The sequence below is a fragment of the Schistocerca piceifrons genome, chromosome 1 (assembly GCF_021461385.2).
Source record: "Schistocerca piceifrons isolate TAMUIC-IGC-003096 chromosome 1, iqSchPice1.1, whole genome shotgun sequence".
Taxonomy (NCBI): Eukaryota; Metazoa; Arthropoda; class Insecta; order Orthoptera; family Acrididae; genus Schistocerca; species Schistocerca piceifrons.
The window spans coordinates 188,795,445-188,817,826 of record NC_060138.1 but is presented as its reverse complement, the minus strand read 5'-3'; the positions used below and the strand labels follow the sequence as shown (position 1 = coordinate 188,817,826).

Sequence of the window (22,382 nt, the reverse complement as noted above, 5' to 3'; positions counted from 1 at the left end):
TGTACCCTATATTTCTTTTTTGATGTGTCATTTCACTGAGTGTTTGATTCTGTGACATTTCTTACAGAACTGGTGTAGTACCCATTGCTCCACAGAACAATTTCCAGATGTTGCATCTCACCTCTCACGTGCTACAGCTCAAATATTCAACATGCTCATGTTAGCGTCTTATCAGCCATGCCTCTTTTCTGGCTCTGGTAGTGATCTGACAATTTGGCTGGTATTGATCTGTGTGTGTCACTTTTCAATACACGCTGTGTCCCAGGTTTTCACCATTCCTTGTGATGAGCACATCTAGAAATGATAGGTGTTTGTCCTTTTCTATCTCCATAGTATATTTTATGTTTGCATGGATGCCATTCAGGTGTTTTAGGAAGTCATCGAGCTGTTCCTCACCATGGCTCCACACAATGAAGGTACTGTTGACATATCCGCAGCACACCTTAGGTTTACAAGGTGCCAAGTCCAGTGTCTGTGCTTCAAAATGTTCCATGAAGAAGTTGGCCACCATTGGACTAAGTGGACTACCCATGGTGACACCTTCCAGTAGTTTGTAAAAATTGCCATTCCACATGAAATAGCTTGTGGTGAGAGATGCAAGAAAGAGTTTGGTGATGTCTTACGAGAAAATGGAACGAGTGTACTCCAGAGAGTCACTGAGTGGCAGTTTGTTAAACAAAGAAACAACATCAAAGTTGACCAGGATGTTGTTTGATCAAAGTTTTAGTTTCTTCAGCTTCTGAATGAAATGTCATGAGTCCTTTATGTATGTGTCAGCCTTTCCCACATGTGGCTGGAGCATAGAGGCCAAGTATTTCACCAGTTTATAAATTGGTGAGCCAGGAGTACTAACAATTGGTCTTATGGACCTTTGGTATTCCATATAAATGAGATAGTAGGACTTCTGTGTTGTGGAGGTTCCTCTGTATGTCCACCGCGAGACAAGATGTCCTGATTAATTAATTAATTAATTAATTAATTAATCAATCAATTCATATTCTGTGTCATCCACTGCATTCGATCCGTACTTAGCTTTTTGCACATTGTCAGATCTAATATGATTCAGATATTCTGCTCATAATGTTCAGTCTTCATTACGATGGTCATATCAATATGCTCTCATGTACATTAAGACTCCTGATAGCTTGTAACTCTTCTTTATTCTGGATATGTGAGCTGCAGCACCTCAGATGTGAGATGCAACACCTGGAAAGCATTCTGTGGAGCAATGGGTACTCCCCCCAGTTACATAAGGAATGTCACAGCATCAAGCACTCAGCGAAGTGACACATCAGAAAAAGAAATGTTGTACAGCCCTTCTGTGATACATTCCTAGAATGATGGAGAGAATCAGCCATATATTGTGCAAACAAGGCTTCAAGATTATTTATTAATTGAAAAAGAAGATCAAACAGTGCCTCAGATCAGCAAAGGAGGGAAAGAGGCTCACCTGCAATATAGGGAATATACTGCATTCCATGTACATGTGGAAAATCTACATTAGAATGACTGGACAATCAATCAACGCAGGTTCGCCATACATAATCAGCACTGCAGGTTGAGGCAAGTGAAGAAATTGGCTGTGGCGAAGCATGTGCTGTGTGAGACTGATCACACAGTAAAATTTGCTGATATGCAAGTTCTTTCTGTACAGAAGAGCTATCCAACACGCTTACTGTAGAGAAGAGCTATCACACATGCTTGTTCAGAGAAGCTATAGAAATACACAAACTTGACAATAGCTTCAACAAGAAAGAAGAAAGGCTCAAGATTCCTGTGCTGCAGTGAATTGCCATTGCAGGTAGCTAGGGGAGAACCACAGTGGAAACGACCATGGAAAACCCCTTGGATGGTGGTGAGTGAGGTACATATAATCTGCAGATGTGAACTTGATTCCACTCCAGCCCAGCACAAATACTGGAGGGTGAAGCTTTCACGATGTCAGCCACTCCTGCTGGTGAAATGTTAGAAAAATCATCAACATTGGCCGAAGAACCTGAGACAGTACCCTACAGGCAGTTTCTTGACAAGTGACCACAAAAGCCTTAGCAATGAGATTGTAACTGGCATGAGAACTTCCACTTCAATTGCTTCTATGGCCATGGAACAAACAATGCAAAATCCAGGATGGAATTTAACATGGTAAGAGAGACAGGAGAGGAGCATCATCTGTCATTGCTGAAAACAGACACTTCACCCTTAGTCCTCTCCTTCCTGTATGGTGTGGTAGTCCCTTAATGCAAGTGTGTTGGCAATTTTAAAATTAGTTTCCTGTAAGACTTGTAGAACAGCATCTTCTGGACCAGAAGTTGTGTTGCTACCCAATGTGATCGGTGTCGATTTAATTTTCAATGCTACACATCCCTGTGGGAGTCACTGATTAGCCATGGTTGTCCTTGTCCTTCTCCCTGGGCAGTGATGATTTACCTGAGAGGTCAAGAGGAATGTTAAATGGTGCCTGGCTCTCTGGTTCATCCATGTGGATATCAATACCCTCAAAAGCAAAATCTCCATTGTAACAAACTGTGACTCTCTGTACAGAATTAAACCCTAGACCTGTGTCAATCCTGGGCATGTCCTTACATTTGACTGACCACCTCAGATGTTTCACCCTGCCAAAAAAAGGTTGTTTCAGTCACTTGTGTTGATTTTAAATAACGCCATTCTTTCCTGTGCTAAGAACCACAATTTAAAACAAACAGTAAAAACCATCAGGTTACCTTCCATTCTGAAGACTGTTGCATGTTATATTGACTTGTAAATAATAGATTTCAGATATCAGTCATCCTTTTTAAATTTTATTAGCAGATCTAGATTTCAGCTAGAAACTAGCCATTCTCAATGCACTATCATTTTTGATCAATGCATGTAATGCCTGTTGGTTGGGCTTCATCCACAGTTCATTGTACTTGACCTGCCCACTAATAAATTAAACCACTGTACATTGTCTGTAGTTTATTTGTATTCACTGATTTGCCCATCTTCCTCACTGTGAACATACTTGGTTATGCATAATGGAGCAACTTTGATTTATACATTCCTCCCATGTCATGTGTGTCTATCAGCAACAACACTCAATATTTTCTAAACATTTATTGAATTTATAATCACATTTCCTAACTTAAAGCAGTTTCATCTGACTTAGCTATTTTTCTTGCTTTGATCAGCATGTATGTTTTGCGTCTCCTCCCCTTCCTCCTTGATACACGTTTTTTGTGTCTGCATCACTTAAATTTTCAGATAATCTCTCTTCCAGCTCTTCTCATAAATCATTGTTTTGTGTGTGTGTATTTTCAACAAAGGCCTTGTTGGCTGAAAGCTAACTTTCTGACAGTCTCTTTGTCCCTTTCAGCGACTCAGCATCTCCACTGTATGGTGAGTAGCAACTATCCTTTTCATTGTATTGTTACATTCCATTCTGGATTTTCCATTGTTTGTTAAGGATTTGATCACAGCTAAATGCATATGACAAGCAAGGTTACAAATATGATTGCTGTTCATTTCATTTTCTGCCATTTGAGCTCCACTCTTCAGTTCCTGTCTAACCACACTTTGGAAATTGTGACATATTTTTAAAAAATGACAAAATATTTGTGACAAGAAAGAATATAAATGTCACTGCTAGCTGTTTCCACTTGCAGCAATTTAATTTTTAATTTTTTAATCAGACTGAAATTATGAAATTGAATAACCTCATTTCTGATAGAGCTCTGAGTAAGAACATACCACTGTTACATGAACAAGAAAGTCCAAGAATGTGTTACAAATTTGAAGGTTGAAAAAAGAACTATCATGAACCAGGATGCAAATGTACTTCCTTCAACTCCTTAACTATACATCCCTGACCACAGTCAACACAAACAATTCCAGACATTATTATCATTCATCTCAGAATCCCCAATGACTTTTACAGCTGATGTGTCCTTAACTAACATTTAATTATAACAAATTGTACCTACAGTGACACGTTTCTGATAAATATTCAATGTGACATTGCTTTGAAAGGACACAATGTCATAACAAGGAAGTTATAGAAAGGAAACAGTGAAATGAAATGAATCCTCTTAAAAGTCATGAGTGAGAGACATCAGATGATTGATTTTCGATTTCAGCCAAATGCCAGATGAAAGTGGTTATGGTTTCCTCATTTTAGTCACTCAAATTCTGTGGGTGTTTTGAAAGTGGAGTATATGTGCATACTTGTAAGATAAGCACTGCCAAATTTCTTTTTGAAATCATCCTAACATTTGCACAGCTTATAATTGTAGGCATAAAGCAATAAAAATACAAATATATCTAATTTCAAGTGCATACTGTTTAAATATATTATCTGTTAGTTGTATTGTACATTTGTGTTATGCACCAGCACAGAAACAACTTCCATTTGTTAAACTTCATTATTTTATCCTAGATTTTTGAATTTTCTTATGTACTATCATGTACCATGCCCCTTTCCTTTGACTTCCAAGAACATGGCTGTGGGCTGTTCAATTTGCTTCATCCTGGTCACAGTGTTGCCACTCTATGGTATTCTATGTCTTTGGGTGCGACCCATTCTTGAGTACTGCTGGAATGTTTAGGATATCCACGAGATTGGATTAAAAGAAAACATTAAAGCAATTCAGATGCATGCTGACAGATTTGTTACTGATATGTTTGATGGAGATGCTTCTTGGACTTAAATGGGAATACCTGGAGGGAAGACAACATTATTTTTGTGAACACTATTGAGAAAATTTAGATAACTGGCATTTGTGGCTGACTACACAACAATTCTACTGCTGCCAACATACGTTTTGTATAAGAGTTACGAAGATGAGAAAACCCTTTGAGGTGAACAGAGGCATAACAAAAAGACTGTTAAACATTATAGATTTTTGGCCAAACCCTTCTTCGGCATAGCGTGTGTGCGCGCGCGCGCACACACACACACACACACACACACACACACACACACACACACACACTAACACAAGTAAGCATACTTCATGACTGATACCACCAGTAACTGTTATCGGAATGCAACTGTCGTATGAATAGCAATCTTTAGTGGGGTGGGGAAGGGGGAGGGCCAGCAGTGTCTGGGTGAAGGGAGAGAAGAATGCTGTCTGGCGGCATCTGCAGGAACTAAATTACGGCCCGATGAGACTGTTAGATGCAGTGTCAGGAGGTGATGTGTGGGGGAAAAAACAGAAAGTGGAAAAGTAGAGGAGCAGAGAAGGGGCAAGGACAGGCAGCACACAATGAGGGTGGGGAAGGAGGCGAAAGGCTGGGGAGTGGAAGCTATTGGGTGGCAGGTGTGAGGACAGTTGGTTACCATAGGTTGAGACCAAGATAATTTCAGGGGCTGAGAATGTATTGTAAGGATAACTCCCATCAGCACAGTCCAGAAAAGCTGGTGACAGAGGAGAGGATCCAGATGGCCCAGATTTTGAAGCAGCTGTTGAAATGAAGCATTTTATGTTCAGCTGCATGTTGTGCCATGGAGTGGTCTACTATGCTCTTGGCCACACTTTTGTGGTGGCTGCTCAACCTGGAAGACTGCTGGTTGGTAGTCATACCAATATAAAGAGCTGTGCTATGGTTGCATCAGAGCTGGTATATGACATACCTGCTTTCACAGGGGGCCCAGCCTTTGATGGGGTAAGATAAGCCTGTGACAGGACTGGAATAGGAAGTGTTGGATGGGTGGATTGGGCAGGTCTTGCACCTTGGTGTTCCAGAGTGATATGATCCCTGTGGCAAGGGGCTGAATTGGGAGTGGGATAGGTATGGATTAGGATGTTGTGGAGGTTGGGTTGGTGATGGAACAACACTTTAGGAGGGGTTGGAAGGATCTTGGATAGGATGCCCCTCATTTCAGGACATGATAATAGATAATCAAAGTCCTGATGAAGGATGTGATCCAGTTGTTCCAGTCCAGGCTGGTATTAGTTGATGAAAGGGACACTCTTTCATAGCTGGCTCTTGGGAGTGGTGGGAGGATTGGTGTGCAGGGAAATGACATGGGAAATGTGTTTGTGGACTAGGTCTGTGGGTAATGCCTGTTTGTTAAGGCATTAGCAGATACATAATCCTTGGTTGGCCAGGCTGTATGGAAGGGATTTTTTGGTGTGGAAAGGACACAGCTGTTGAAATGCAGGTACCCTTTGTAGTTGGCGGGTTTAATGTGGACAGAGGTGTGGATGGAGCCATTAGAGAGGAGGAGGTCAACATCCAGGAAGGTGCCATGCTGGGTCGAGGAGGACTAGGTGAAGTGAATGGAATAGAAGGTGTTAGAGTAATAAAGAAATGGGAATAGGGTGTCTTGGCTGGGAGTCCAGATCATGAACATATCATCAATGAAACGGGGTTTTGGGAGGCTAGGAAAGTTTCTTCTAGATGGCCAATAAACAGCTTGGCATAGGATGGTGCCATGCGGGTGCCTATTGCTGTGCTGCAGATTTGTTTGTATACCTTCCCTTCAAAGGACAAGTAGTTATATCTTAGGATAAAGTTAATTAGGCATATGAGGAATGAGGTAGTGATCTAAAGTGACGGACTTTGGGAAAGGTAGTGTTCAATTGCGGCAAGATCACGGGTATGAGGATGTTGGTATACAGAAGATGGTGTCAACACTGACCAATAGGCAACTGAAAGTCTCACCAAGGCCTTCACAGACAGGCACTATCCCACGGACTGAGTCAAAAACAGATATCCCTTACCACTTCCCTGCACACCCCTAATCCTCCGACCACCTGCAGGAGCCAGCTGTAAAAGAGTGATGGGGGCATCCCACCCCTCCTAAAGTGTTGCTCCATCACCCACTCAACATCCTAATCCATACCTATGCCACTCCCAATCCCATCCCCTTGCCACAGGGATCAAATCCCTGTGTAAGACCCAGGTCCACCCACCCAGGACTTTCTATTCCAGTCTTGTCACAGGCTTATCCTACCCCATCAAGAGCCGGGCCACCTGTAAAAGCAGCCATGTAGTATACCAGCTCTGCTGCAACCACTGCACAGCTTTTTATATTGGTGTGACTATCAACCAGCTGTCCACCAGGGTGAACGGCCATGATCAAAGTGTGGCTAAGACCAAAGTAGACTACCTTGTGGCACAACATGCAGCCGAAAATAATTTTCCACTCCCTGTTTTCTCCCGTGCACCCTACCTCCTGACACTGCACTTGGCACCCTTGTTAGGCCCTGCACGTCTCGCCACACAGTGCTCTTCTCTTCCCATCCCCATACATTGTTGTCCCTCCTCTTTCAGCACCCCATTCTAGATTGCTATTCACATGACATTCGCATTCTGGTCAGAGCTGCCAGCAGAAGCGATCGTGTGTGATTACTTGTGTGTGTGTGTGTGTGTGTGTGTGTGTGTGTGTGTGTGTGTGTGTGTGTGTGTGTGTGTGCGTGCTTACTTTCTGAAGAAGGCTTTGACCAAAAGCTATAATGTGTAACAGTCTTTTCGTTGTGCCTGTCTGCAACTCAACAGGTCATCTTTACACTGAGTATCAATCTCTTCTTTTCCTAATATTGTTGACATACCATCCTGGAGTTTCTGTTGTTTGAAGACCAGATAAGAGAAATTAGAACTCATACAGAGGCATATAGATAGTCATCTTTCCCTCACTCCACTTGTGAGTGAAACAGAAAAGGGAATTACTACAACTCCCCCAGTACACTTGTGGTGGAGTACATATGTAGATGCAGATGTATTTACATTCACTATGTTATTTTTTCCTACCTGTGGATGTAAAAATACTCTCCCATCAAATACATAGGCCCCTGCTTTCTTTTATTCCTTCCACCTCTCTTCTGTGCTGCTTTTGGTGCTCTTGGTAGTGTTGATTTCTTTATGATCTTTTTACATGCGGCTTCTTCTACTCCAGGAGATGTTTTTGCTGCTGGCAATTGTTCTGCTGTTAGTATTGCTTCTGATGTTATTGAGATTGATGCCCGTGTTTTCATCTCTTCTGGGCCCATAGTACATCGATTCGAAGCTCAATGAGCAGTGTGATTAGGCAATGTGTTTGTTTGTGACATTACTGGTCCTAGAAATTACATTTTTTACATGTATGTACTTGTAACACAAGACAAGTCATTAAGCTTACAGTCTAGATAATACATACATATAATAACCTATGCAGTACACACACACACACACACAAATATTGCTGCTGTGGACTGTGTCTCACTCACTGTGGTATAGAAGTAATAGTCACTGGCTGCTGGGTCACCAGTTTGATCGCCACCTCCTCTCATTATTTAACTTCTGTAGTTTTTGGAAGGTTCTGGGTATTACTTATGTACAGAATTTTGAAATGTGGTAGACTATTCTATGAATGTTTAAATAGGCAGCTCAACTCCAACTGAACTTTCACAGGTAGTCAGTAAAAGTGCTCTCTATGTGAAGTGTTAGTTCTTGTGAATCACTTTGCTCTTCTCTCATAACGGGTATTTGATTCTACATCCTGCATGATACAGTTTGTTGGAGACACCAGGTATCTTGGACACAAACATCACTGTGATTCATAAAACTATGCGCAAGCTACAACATTCGTGAGCCAGAGTACAAACAATACATTCCTCCTATGACCTGTATTGTCAAGGAACCAACAAATACGAAAACATTGATGAATAAAATGCACATCAGGCATCAAACAGTGTTTTCTCGAGATGACAGTCAGAATCCACCTAACAGGTGGAATGATATGATGTGTCTTGCCAATGTCTACTTTTACTTTGATGGCACAGCCAGCAGTGGTTTGAAAACCACAATAAAAAGCATAAGATCTGTGACAAATTACAGGTGTAAATTAGAAAAAAGTTGGTAACAACCAACAACAGATTCACACAGCAAAAGAAGAACTGAAGAACAGAGTCCAGCACCAGGGAAAGATAACACAATCATATATACAGAATCCTCTGATGCTTTGTCACAGAGTGAATTTAAATGTAATGGAAGCATACAAGGTTTCACATTTAATGGCTGGCATAGCAAAAGGCCTCTGTTAAGCACTTATTTTGAAGGATGTTGTTGTATCAGAGGACTTCATCGTGTGTTTCCAGAAACAGGCAATGCACGAGAAAAATAGCACATCAAAAAGAAGTTTTACATATTTCTGAATGTTATTCTAATGGCAGTTACAAAAAAACGTCAGGACCTCACACTACTATTTAAACATCTTCCTTGTGACAACTTCTTCATCTCAAAGTAGCATTTACACAAAATGGCCTTAATTATTTGTTGGATGTATTTCAGTCTCTGTGTTCCCCTATGGCTTTTACCCTCTACAGCTCCCTTTGATATCACAAAAGCTATTTCCTGATATCCTAACATTTTTCCTGTTATCTTGTACTTGTTGCTGCCAGGGTCTTCCACATGTTTCTTTTCATGATGAGTCCACAGAGAACCTCTTCAAATCTTAGCTTAGTGGTCCACATAAATTTCATCATACTTTTACAGCACCACATCTCAAATGCTTCAGTTCCAGTGACAGTTTTTCCATATCCATGATTCACTTCCATGCAATCCTGTGCTTTGAATCAGAAATTTATTCCTTAAATTAAGGTTCGTGTTTGATAATAGCAGACTTCTTTTGGTTACAAATGCTCTCATTGCCCACGCAAGTCTGTTTTCTTCCGTCCTTCTTGCTTCATCTATCATAGCATCAATGCAGTACTGACTGTGTAAGAGTAGAGCACAAATTGACAGAGCTACTCCAACAAGTCTATGCAAATGCAATTGCTTTGGGTGACTTTCTACCATTGAAGACACACTCTCACTGTCACAAATGAGAGGAATTCTGTTCAGCAGTCTGGACATTCAATTAAACTGTGAAGCTCTAGTCATTGATGATCATAGCCACCCACAAGTGGACGAAGTTTGGCACACAAACTGCCATTAACAGCCACAACATATCAGTAAGGGTATGTATATAGGAACAGCTAAACCAGACTAAGAGAGTCATGCCAGTGCCATCAATGGAGAACTGTACTATGCTACCATTACTGAGTAACCACCAGAGGAATCTGCTATCCACCCACCAATAGGCCCAGGTTTGATAAAGGAACAACACTGGTAGGTGTTGGTCATTCTTTGTCAAATTTTAGGTGCATTCAGATTGGAAGTCAAGACAGAAACAACTCAATGTGTAACACCTGTCAACACTAGGGGTCATTCCTGTATCGATCAATGCTCACACGGGGAAACTCCAACTGGACAACAGATAATTCAGATGAAATAGATGCTGTGGAATGACATAATTCATTCTTGAGAAAATCCCCACCAAGAAGAAAGATGGCGCATGGAGTTTCTGGATCCATTACTGGCATCTGAATAGAATCAATGTAAAGTGTATATACCCATTGCCATTAATTAATGCCACATTGGGTGGTTTGAAGGGAGTGAATATTTTCTTCACTGTGTGTATGCAAACTACCTGCTGGCAGAACAAGCTTGAAGACTGACTGGAAAAGACTGCTTTCATAATATCTGACGGTCTCTTTAAGTTCAAAATTATGCCACTTGGTCTGTGCATTGTTCCAGTCACCTTTGAATGTACAATCGACAACCTAATTTGATGTCCTGAATGGATGACATGCCTTTGCTACCTGAATGACATTGTTGTTTTAGTGAAGAAATTTGTAGAGCATCTAAGCCACCTGATAACGGTGGTGAAATTTATCTACAACACAGGCTTTAGCCAGAATCTTAGAAACATCTCTGTTCCCCAAGACACACAGATCTAGTTAATGCAAATAGAGTCTGTCCTGGTCCAGAAAAAGTAAGAGCCACAACAGATTTTCTGTGATACGAGAATCTTCCTCAGAATGTGCTCCTGCTACAGAAATTTCACAAAAGGATATCTGTTTCCAAGCACAGCCTTGACAAGAACTGCTGTATGCAGACATTTAATTTTCTTGCAGCAAGCTACAAGAAAGAGATTTCTGTATCCTTAAGGAGGTGCTGACATCTTCCCTGACAGTGAAACTGCCTTTCAGAGAATCCACAGGAGAAACATTACGGTGCTGATGAAATCCTTGTCATCACTGCACTGACAAACATTACAGCCAAACAAAGGGAAGCTACAGAATAAATGAAGACCACAGTCACCTTAGAGAAAGAAGAAGCTGTCAAAAGAGAATTCAGACTAACAGATGGAACACTTTATAAAAGAAAATGGGGTAGATTGTGTGTCATCCCAGCTCATCCTGAAGTATGCTGCTCTGTCAGTACGTCAACTGGAAATTGTGAATATCCTTGTTGGATTCAGAAGCAGTTATCAAATGCCAGGTCTTTAACTGCTGTGGCCATCCACTTCATACACCTTAGCGCCTAATGCATTGGCATCCCACTTAACGTCTGAGCAACATGGGAAGCCTGCATCACAGGGCATATATTCACCACAAAAACCTATGTTGTCTCTGTTGTCAACACAAATATTTACCGGTGGCCACAACACAACACCACACCAGGTCTCCACCAACGACCACCAGGGACCACTACCTAATCATGGAGCCTGCAGAACAGCTTCACCAGAGGTTGCAGCTAGCCCAAGAACTATTTTGATACACCAGGCATGTGACCGCAAATAGCTCCGGCAGATACGTCTGCCAAACGGGCTTTATAGAGTGGCATACTGCTGGCAAAGGGCACTTCGACACACCGCTTGGAAGTATACAGAGCTGGAACCCTGGTAGCCATGGACAGACACCTCTTCTAGCTGGCCAATCTCTTGCAGATGGACTTGGTATAGTCGACAAACATCTTGACACTGTAGAATTGTTTTATTGTGATCTTTCTCCATAAAGAGTTGGGTCTTTTCTATTATTATTTGTTATTTTATATGATCTGCAGTTGGGATCGAATCTGTTGTTCTTTTGGTGATTGTATTATTGTTCATTTTGGTGAGCCCAATAAATTGCTTTCAGACTTGAGTATTCTGCATTTCTATTCTGCTACCACAGATACATAAGCAGGGATGAGATGGTTTAATCGTTTCTGGCATTTGCTTGATTGTTGTCAGCTGTGGCAGATGGTATTCCAGTTATTGATGAACCCTCAGTGAGAGTCATAGTACTGTTGGAAAGTACGCAACAAGCGAATGAGCTGATTATTCAGCGTTTACAGGCAATATCAACCCCTTACCCCCATCCCCCTTTGGGGTATCTATGCAGGGGTCCCAAACAGCTTCCCTGCTTCTGGGGCTCTGTGCCGTACCTCCTGCATTTCCCAAGTTTGTCAAATCCTTTGGGCCTTGGGCAACTTCGTGGCTCATCTGGAGCAACAATTTATTGCTCATGATGTTACTGGTGACGTTCAGCAATGCGTATTTTTTCTCGCCTATGTGGGCCCGGAAGTTTACCACCTTCTGCAACAGTTGCATCCCGATGCAGAACCTTATGCTCTCCCTACTAGGCGTTGACTTGTAGCCTATTTGGTTATTTTGACTCTCAGGTCCACATGGCGGCAGCACGTCACAAGTTCTTCTGTTGTCAGAAGCTTCTCGCGCAGTCCTACAGGGAATAGATTGCTATGCTGCTAGGTCTCTGCCGTGACTGTCAATTTTTCTGTGGCAACCCCCATTGCAACCATTCTTATGGTTTGGCACTCATTCGTGATATGATTCTTGTCCATGGCCCAGTTGATACCTTACAGACAGATCTTCTGAAGATGAAAGATCCCTCTGTACACATGTGTTTATCCATTATCCGCACTCATGAGCAGTTCTTTCGCTCTGCTTCCACGCTGAAGTCCTCAGCACAGGTCTTTGCCGTCTGCCCCCCGCGATGCCAGTTCCCATCACAGCAGCCGCTGCAGCAGTGCCAGGGGCTCCCTCCTGTGGCTGAACCCACCCTCCAGTACTAGGGTGCCGGTCCCCACCGGTGCCAATGATGGCCGCAGCAGCAGCAGTGACAATGGTTGCTCTTCTGTAGTCAATGCTTTGTCAAACATCAGAAGCAAGATTGCCACTTCCAAAGGGTGACCTGTTCGGCCAGCAGAAAGCAGGGTCACAAAGCCAAGGTCTGTCGGTCATCATCGTTGATGTCTGTGGACCACATTATTTTTGATGCCTCCAGCTCCATGGTGGATGAGACGGACCTGCTGCTGCTGATTTCCTTCATGCAGATGGTTTTTCTGTACATGACAGCAGCGATCACTCTGACTGTATGACTGAAAGGCACTCCTCTCCCTTTTCAAGTGGATACAGGGTCCTTTGCCACCATCATTGATGGGGATTCCCACTGTCAGTTGGGTTCACTGCTGCTTCATCCATTCCATACTTCCCTGAAGAGCTACAGCAATTACATCATCCACATACAGGGGTGGTTCTTGGCTCAAGCCCAGTACCTCACTCACGATGTCACAGCCTGGGTTGTGGTCCTCGCCTCCCCCAAGGCCACCAACTTATTGGGAATGGATCTTTTTCCTTTACTGAGCCATGAGATACATGACTCGAGCCCGGCGTCCAGTCGTTGTTGGCAGACGATCACTTGCAGCAGCTTCTGGATGACTTCCCAGACATGTCCTCTGCCACTTCACATCCAACCAATAAGGGATGCCTGCATCACAGGGCATATATTCACCACAAAAGCCTATGTTGTTAACACAAATATTCTCTGGCGGCCACAACACAACACTAGGTCTCCAACAACGGCCGCCAGGGACCGGTACTCATTCGCGGGGCCTGCAGAACTGCTTCACCAGAGATAGCAGTTAGCCCAGGAATTAGTTCAATACACCAGGCACATGATCGCAAATAGTTCTGGCAGATACATATGCCAAACAGGCTTTATAGAGTGGTGCACTGCCGGAAAAGGGCAATTCAGTTCGACGCATTGCTTGGTAGTATACACTTACTTATGCCAGGCTCCTCACTTTTATCTTTCCTATCTGGCCCCCTCGGTCAGCTCTTGTTCTTTTCCGACCCTGACGCTATTAGGTTTTGAGGACTAGGGGTCTTTCATTTTCCAACCTATACTTCGCATACAGCGTCTGACCCAGAGCGGGCGGTTGCAAAAGGCGTCTGTATCCCATGTTAGGGGCGGCCTCCAGAACTGTGGAAGGCAATGGAATACCACCGCAGATTATCTTCCCTGCATAATGCAGTCTCCATTTTATACACAAAAAATGGCTTCCTCTCATGTTAAATCAGTGTCCATAGATAAAATAGTCCCCCATTCGGATCTCCGGAGGGGGGGGGGGGGACGGGACAACTTGAAAGGAGGCAAAAAATCAAAACGAGAATTGGTACCTGTAATGTCAGAACTCTGCTACAAGCAGGAAAACTAGAAAACCTTAAAAGAGAGATGGAAAAGAACCATATGGACCTCGAAGGAGTTGCTGAGGTAAGATGGAATGGACATGGAGAGTTGCAGTCAGATGAATATGTATTGTACTACTCAGGGGGAATGAATGGAGTAGGAATGATTATGACAAAGGAATTGGCTAAATGTGTGGAATATGTAGACTATGCAAATGACCGGGTTATTGGTGTAAGGCTGAAAGGAGCACAAAAAGATTTACTGATTGTCCAGGTGTATATGCCAACTTTAGAACATGATGACCAAATTGTAGAGGAAACGTACGATGTAATAGAGAGAATAATGGACAAAAATAAAAAATGCTGCAAAATAGTAATGGGAGACTGGAATGCCATTGTGGGAGAAGGGAAAGAGGGAAACATAGTAGGCAGTCATGGTCTTGGAAAGAGAAATGACAGAGGTGAATGGTTAATTGACTTCTGCAGGGAAAGGCAGCTGATAGCGGCAAACACATGGTTCAAGAACCATAAGAGGAGGCTCTACACTTGGAAATCACCAGGGGATAAATACAGAAACCAAATCAATTTTATACTGGTAGAAGAAAGATACAGGAATGGAATCGAGAAGGTGCACACATTACCAGGTGCAGATATTAATAGTGACCACAACTTACTTATGGCAGAAATAGAAATAAGAATGAAAAAACTGAAAAAGGCGACAATGGTGAAGAAGTGGGATCTAGAGAAGATAAGGTCCAACAAAGAACAAATTACAGAAATGCTGTCTTGGGACTTTCTAAACACATTACGAGACAAAGAAGCACCTGATAATGTCAACAAGTACTGGAATATGCTGAAAGAAGGAATCATTAAAGCAGGACAGCAAAATATAGGATATGTAAAAGGGAAAAGGTCAAAAAAACCATGGGTCACACAAGAAATGATTTCCAAGACGGAGGAGAGAAGAAAATTGAAAAACAAGAACACTGAAGATGCAAGAAAGATATACTGAAGGTTAAATAACGAACTGCGAAGAGAAACAGAGCAGGCTGGGAAAAAATGGCTAAAAGAGGAATTTGATGAAATTGAAGAACTGGACAGGAAGGGAAGATACGACCTACTATACAACAGAGTAAAGACTATGACATGGGAACAAAACAGAGCAGGAAGTGCTACTATGGAAATTTTGAGTAAAGACGAAGAGGTAGTGTACAAAGATCGTGACAATGTCCTCCAGAGATGGGAAGAATATATAAAAGAGCTATATGACACAAATAGCAAACCAGAAACTCTGGAACTTGAATCACACAACAGTGTAAGTGATGAAGAGAAAGGACCGACCATCATAATGGAAGTAGTAAAGTCTGCCATTGCTGCAATGAAAAATGGCAAAGCAGTAGGTACAGATACAATACCGGGAGAAATACTAAAATGCTTGAACCACAATGGAATAAGAGAAATATTGAGGTTATGTAATAAAATATATGACAGTGGTGTATGGCCTGAGGACTTTTTGACAACAGTAATGATTCCATTACCGAAAAAACAAGGAACCAAGAAATGCAGTGAGCACAGGACAATCAGCCTCATTTCACATGCAGCCAAAGTAATGTTAAGAATAATTAATAAAAGACTTGAAAAAGTAATAGAGGAGAATCTCGGCGAGGAGCAGTTTGGCTTTAGACGGAATACGGGCACCAGAGATGCAATAGGGCTCCTACGAATCTTGGGAGAAAGGTTTATTGAAAAAGGAAGAGACCTATATATGTGCTTCATCGATTTAGAAAAGGCATTTGACAATGTGGTTTGGGACAAGCTGGCGACTGTTATGAGGGAAAAGAGAGTGGACTGGAAAACCAGAAGACTTATAAACTCATTGTACCTTAATCAAAAAGTTTCAGTTAAAGTGAGAGGAGAAAGTACAAACTGGATCAGACTAGGGAAAGGAGTAAGACAAGGATGCTGTTTATCACCTACTCTTTTCAACCTGTACTTGGAAAATATGATTGACAAATGCTCATTAGATGACAAAGGAGTAGAAATTGGAGGAAGAAGAGAAGGGTGCTTGAGATTTGCTGATGACATGGTCCTTCTAGCCACAGGGGAAAATAATTACAGGATTTGGTGGACACCATTGCAACTAATGGATAAAAATATGGAATGAAAATTAACACAAATAAAACAAAAGTATTGGCAATAGGTGGAAATAAGGAAATAAAAATTGTGCTGAATGGAGAAACACTAGAACAGGTGCAAAATTTTAAGTATCTTGGTAGCAGGATAGACACCGACTGGAAGTGCACCACAGAAGTTAAAACAAGGATAGCAATGGCAAAAGAGGAGTTTTATAAGAAAAGGAGAATCTTCTGCAGCGGTCTGGACAGAGAACTCAGAAAGAGACTCATAAAATGTCTTGTATGGAGTGGTGTTCTATATGGCGCTGAAACATGGACAATGAGGAAAAAAGACAGAAAGGCTGGAGGCTTTTGAGATCTGGACATGGCGGAAGATGGAAAGAATAAGTTGGATGGACAGAGTAAAAAATGAAGAGGTACTGAGAAGAGTGGGAGAGAAGAGACAGTTACTAGATATAATAAAGAGAAGAAAAAGAAATTGGATTGGGCATATATTAAGAAAGAATGATGGACTGATAAAAACAGTTTTAGAAGGTTATGTAGAAGGGAAAAGGAAGCGAGGAAGGAAGAGATTCCAGATACTGGATGACATGATCGACGATGCAACATACAGCAGCCTTAAGAAGGAAGCAATGGATCGCAGAAAATGGAGAGGCAAAGGACCTGCTAATATAGCAGATAACTGATGATGATGAATACTGTGTAGCTTATCAGACACCATCCAAGAAGTTGAAGCAAGTGATCCTTCATCAAGGAGACAAAGCATTGAGATCTCATCCATGTCTTTTACGTAAAAGTCTTTCACAAGTCTGATGTGCAGATAGACGATAAGGGTTTCTGATACAAGGAAAAGGAAAACCTTCCTGACAATCACAAAGCCTCAAAGGGTTAACTCTCTTTGATCATCACAGTGAAGATATGACACAACCAGAATGCAAGGCAACAGCATTGCTATATGAAGGACTACTGACTATATCCAGATCCAGCAACCTACAGTAAACTCCAAAATGATGGGTTACTGTTTTGCAAGGAGCAGGATCAATCCTGTGTGCTGTGCACAATCCATTTCTGGAAAGTTCTGAGACCATCTTATTTATGGAATATTGAAATCTAGTAGAACATTGTATGAACAACAATGAGCCGTCTCTGCTGAGGCAGGTGGTTCTGATTTGTGTGTACTTTTGTATGTGGTCCATAAACATGCTTTCAGTGTAAAGTGTTAATTCTTGTTGACAACTGTACTCTCGAAATGGCTGTTGATTCCAGATTGTGTGTGGCAACATACAATACATAATTTGTATTGGTAATGTAAGTTCTGATAACATTTACCAGAGTGTTTAAAAATAAAATGATATGACCACAGGCATCCACAGAAAGTATCCCGTGTGGCAGGGATGGGGACTAGGGGGAGGAGCAAAACTGTGAAATTGCTTTGCCATTTTGATATAAATGAATTGGTCACTTTCAAGAAATGACATACCACAACTAAGCTAATGTAACTCTACAACTGGCAAAATGAGAGATTTAGTATATGAGAATCCTTTAATGAATAAAAACTCTACATTCTAGGTAATGGGGAGGGGGGGGGAGGAGAAAAATGTCCCCTCTTGAACCCCCCCCCCCTCACCATTGCAGATGCCCATGTTTATGACCTATATTCTTATTCTTAATTGTACTTGTGTGAGATAATACAAAAACTGTTAGTCCAGTTTTTCATACGAGGACAAATAAAATTCTCTTGTCACAAGGTGACTAAGTAACTTCAGCTGACTGTCTGCTCATATACTCTGCATACTATACAGATTCTTTTTCTATCATAATTTTTTTGATTGTTACAGGGAAAGTGTTCTCCCTTTTGAGATTTTGTAGTATCAGGGCTTCTTTTAATTTAACACCATTGTACTGTTGTCATTTTTCCAAAATTTGAAGCCTGACTAGTGCTAAGCTTTCCACAATGATAATTGTGGAAATAATTCTATACTGTTCACCTCTGTAGCTAAGTGGTCAGGATATCTGACGGCAATGTGGATGACCCGGGTTTGTTTTCTGGTACAGCCAGAAATTTGCCCATCATTTGCAACTGGAATGGTGTGTACTCAGGCATGTGATGCCAAGTGAGGAGCTGCTTGCCTGAGAAGTAGTGGTTCCAAGGTCAAGAAAGCCGACAATGGTCAGGGGAATTGTGCACTGGCCCCATGCCCCTTCATACATCTACTGATGCCATTGGCAGAGGATGACATGGTGGTCAGTTGGTCTCAATTAGCCCATCAGGGCCAGAATGTGGAGCTTTGCTTTTTTACTTCTACATTACTTAATATAATAAGTATAAGCATATTTGGTAAAAACAATAGTGTGGAAAGAATACACTGCTTCTCTTCTTACAATAGCCAGTTGTGGTTTTATATAATACATCTTAAGAATTTATGTACCTTTAATTAAATGAGATAACTATGAAATGTCCATATACTGCCCAAATTAAAAATCTGTTTGAAACGAACATTAGAGCTATACAGAATTAATATGCCTGAATACAATTATTCCAATAAGTTGGAGAGAAGGTGAATAAGGTATTCCTTAACTTTGGTTATAAATATATAGGATTTTCAACTTTCCTCTTGATATGTAATGCCAATCTTTTAGAGATATAAGCACCGGAAACTAAAACTCAATTCTGAACCCTTACATAGGTATTTGTGAAATGCAAAGATGGACCTAAATTTCCTCTTGTTTTATCCACAAATACCTTTAAGGGAGAATGCGTATTTTATATAGGAATGTGGGTTAAAGGTAGTACGTTGTTTGGCTGATTTGGGGGAGGGACCAAACAGCGAGGTCATTGGTCTCATCGGGTTAGGTAAGGATGAGGAAGAAAGTCGACCATGCCATTTCAAAGGAAACATCCCGGCATTTGCCTGAAGCAATGTAGGAAAATCTCGGAAAGCCTAAATCCGGATGAGGTTTGATCCATCATTCACCCAAATGCGAGTGCAGTGTGCTAACCACTGCATCATCTTGCTCAATGGATAGTAGGCTGAAGGTGTTGGTCCACAAGAGCAGACATTCTCTCTGTGGCAGTGCAGGAACCATTTCCTCCACCGATTCTCCAAAATCCCCACTCCTTTACCACCCAATGCCCTGCTCATCATTGCCAATTTCAGCTCCGTCTATACTAATGTCTTCAATGCCCATGGCCTTGCTGCTATTAAACACTACCTTTCCCAATGCTTGACTGACTTCAAACCTACAACATCCTTCCTGGTCACCCACAATTTCTTCTGCTTTGGAGGCATCACCTACAGACAAATCCACAGTACACCAGTGGGCACCACTATAGCACCATCCTATGCCAACCTATTCATGGGCCATCTAGGAATCCCTCTTAATCGCCCAGAACCCAAACCCCTCACCTGTTCCAGATTCACTGATGACATCTTCATGAGGGTGACGACACTCTTTGCACATTTCTCCAGAACCTCATCACCTTCTCCCCTATTTGCTCACTTCACCTGATCTTCCTCAAGCCAACTAGTTATCTTCCTCAATGTTGACCGCCACCTCAAAGATGACATCAGTACCTTTGTCCATTTCAAACCCAGCAACCACCAGCAATAATTCCACTTTGACAGCTTCCACCCATTCCATAACAAGAAGTCCGTCCCATACAGCCTTGACATCCATTGTCATCCCATCTGTAGTGACATGGCTTCCCTCTCCAAATATGCTAAGTGCTTCACTGAGGCTTCACAGACCAAAACTGTCCAATCAGCTGTGTTAGTTAGTTAGTTGCTTTCATGTTCCACGGATCATTTTGCACGATAAATCATCATGATGTGGCACGAGTCATTTTACATTCATATTACAAATTAATTTGTACATCTATTTGTACTCTAAACATCACCATATAATTTTTTTCCTGAAATGAAAACAAGATATACAGATTGAGTTAGCAATTCCTACCCAACACCTTTTACACATTACAAATATAGAAATTCTTCTATGGAATACAAGAAGTTGTCAAGGGGAAACTTTTTCAATTTATTTTCAAACTTTACCTTGCTCTCTGTTAGACATTTTATATCACTGGGTAATTATATCACTGGGTAAGTGGTCAAAAATTTTTGTTATAGCATTGTGCACCCCTTTCTGTGCTAAAGACAACCTTAATGTTGAGTAATGAATGTCATTTTTTCTTCTAGTATTGTAATTATGTTCCTCACTGTTCCTTCTGAACTGTAGTAGATTATTTACAACAAACTTCATGAGGGAATAAATATACTGTGAAGCAGTAGTCAGAATGCCCAACTCCTTAAACAGATGTCTACAAGATGATTGCAGGTGAACACCACATATTATTCTTGGGCAATAAAGACCTTCTTTCTTAAAGATGAGTTACCGCAGAAAATTATGCCATAGGACATTACTAAACGAATATAAGCAAAATATGTCAACTTTCTTATTTCTCTCCTCCCCCAAATTTGCTATGATTCTAAGTGCAAATGTGGCTGAACTAAGTTGTTTTAGGAGCTCCAAAATGTGTTTTTTTCCTATTTAAATTCTCGGCAATATGGACACCTAAGAATTTTGAAGTTTCCACCCTGTGTATTATTTCATCACCATGTTTTACACTTACCACTGGTGCAGTACCCCTAGAGGTGCAGAACTGAATATGATGTGTCTTTGTGAAATCCAGGATGAGACCATTCAGAGAAAACCAGTCAACGATACTTTTGAGAACTTTGTTCACCACTTCTTCCATTTCTGTATGTATAGTGGGAGTGATTACTATACTGGTGTCATCTGCAAAAATAACTAATTCTGTTTGTTGTACATTAGACGGTAGGTCATATACATACATCAGAACTGAGCCTTGGTGAACCCCAGTCAGAATTATGTCCCTGGATTCTGTTGGTTGAATTACTACTAAGTACAGTTTTCTGCACTCCTTTGGTTAGGTATGACATGATCCATTGGTTGGCTATACCATCAGTCACATAAAACTTCAATTTATCTAGGAGTATACTATGATTCACACAATCAAATGCCTTGGATAGGTCACAGAAAATACGTACCAGGGCTATTTCATTATTCAATGCTTGTAATATCTGGTGTGTGTTCAGAAACAGATCTCCTGTGCCTTGTCTCTCCAGTCCCCTACCACCTCCCACATATCCATCATCTGGCCACAAAGCTTTCCTCTCATGACACAGTAACACCTAGGATTGGAGCTGCTGAATCACATTCGCCACCAGGGTTTCAACTGACTTGTTGTGACTCAAAATGAGGAATATCTGAGCCACTATCCTCCCCACCCTCTCACAGTGGTATAACACCACAATAAAAGCTATGCAGTGTCCTTGTCCATCTCTATTCCATCCCTGCTCCCAACTCCTTGCCTCATGGCTCATTACCTGCACATGCTCACGGGCAGGACAATTTCCTCCAGCCTGTGATCCTCCAGCCTGTGATCCTCCCCCTCCCCCGATGCTTCCTCCTTACTCCCACAATCAACCCTGCTGCTCACATCAGACGCAGTTACAATCACGCCACAGCGAATGTGTGAGTGAGTTGTGCTTGTGTGTGTGCTTTCTATTTCTGGAGAAGGACTTTTGGCCAAAAGCATAAACGTTTAGTAGCCTTTTCATTGTGCCCGCCTGTGACTCAATGCCTCCTCTATGTGGTAAGTAGCAGTCTATCCTTTTCATAGTATTATTGTTATTCCATATTCGATTTTTCACTGCTTGATTCTCACATAATTTGTTGTTTCGACAAATATGGCATGTTGGAATCTGCTGCAGCTCTCATCAAACATTTCGTTTATGATGGCTCTCTCTTTGTTTACACAGTGATTATCCATTAACTTACATCTATTTTGAATGCTAACTTCAAACATATTTACCTGTTTCATTTTCTCTAATGTTTCTGTTAGCTCCCTTCAGGCTTGGCTGCTTTCAATTCAGTAATGTAATTTGCTCCATCTACTATAATACAAT

At 41.5% G+C, this 22,382-nt stretch overlaps 1 long non-coding RNA gene across 3 annotated transcripts in view; it reads right to left on the bottom strand.

Moving 5' to 3' along the window:
• Positions 1-22,382, bottom strand: part of LOC124782224 — a 51,113-nt gene that overhangs the window by 17,905 nt on the left and 10,826 nt on the right. For all 3 annotated transcript variants that reach the window (XR_007015956.1, XR_007015955.1, XR_007015957.1), the window contains exon 2: positions 7,735-8,041. This is a non-coding gene — a long non-coding RNA (uncharacterized LOC124782224). The remainder of the gene's footprint in view (positions 1-7,734; positions 8,042-22,382) is intronic.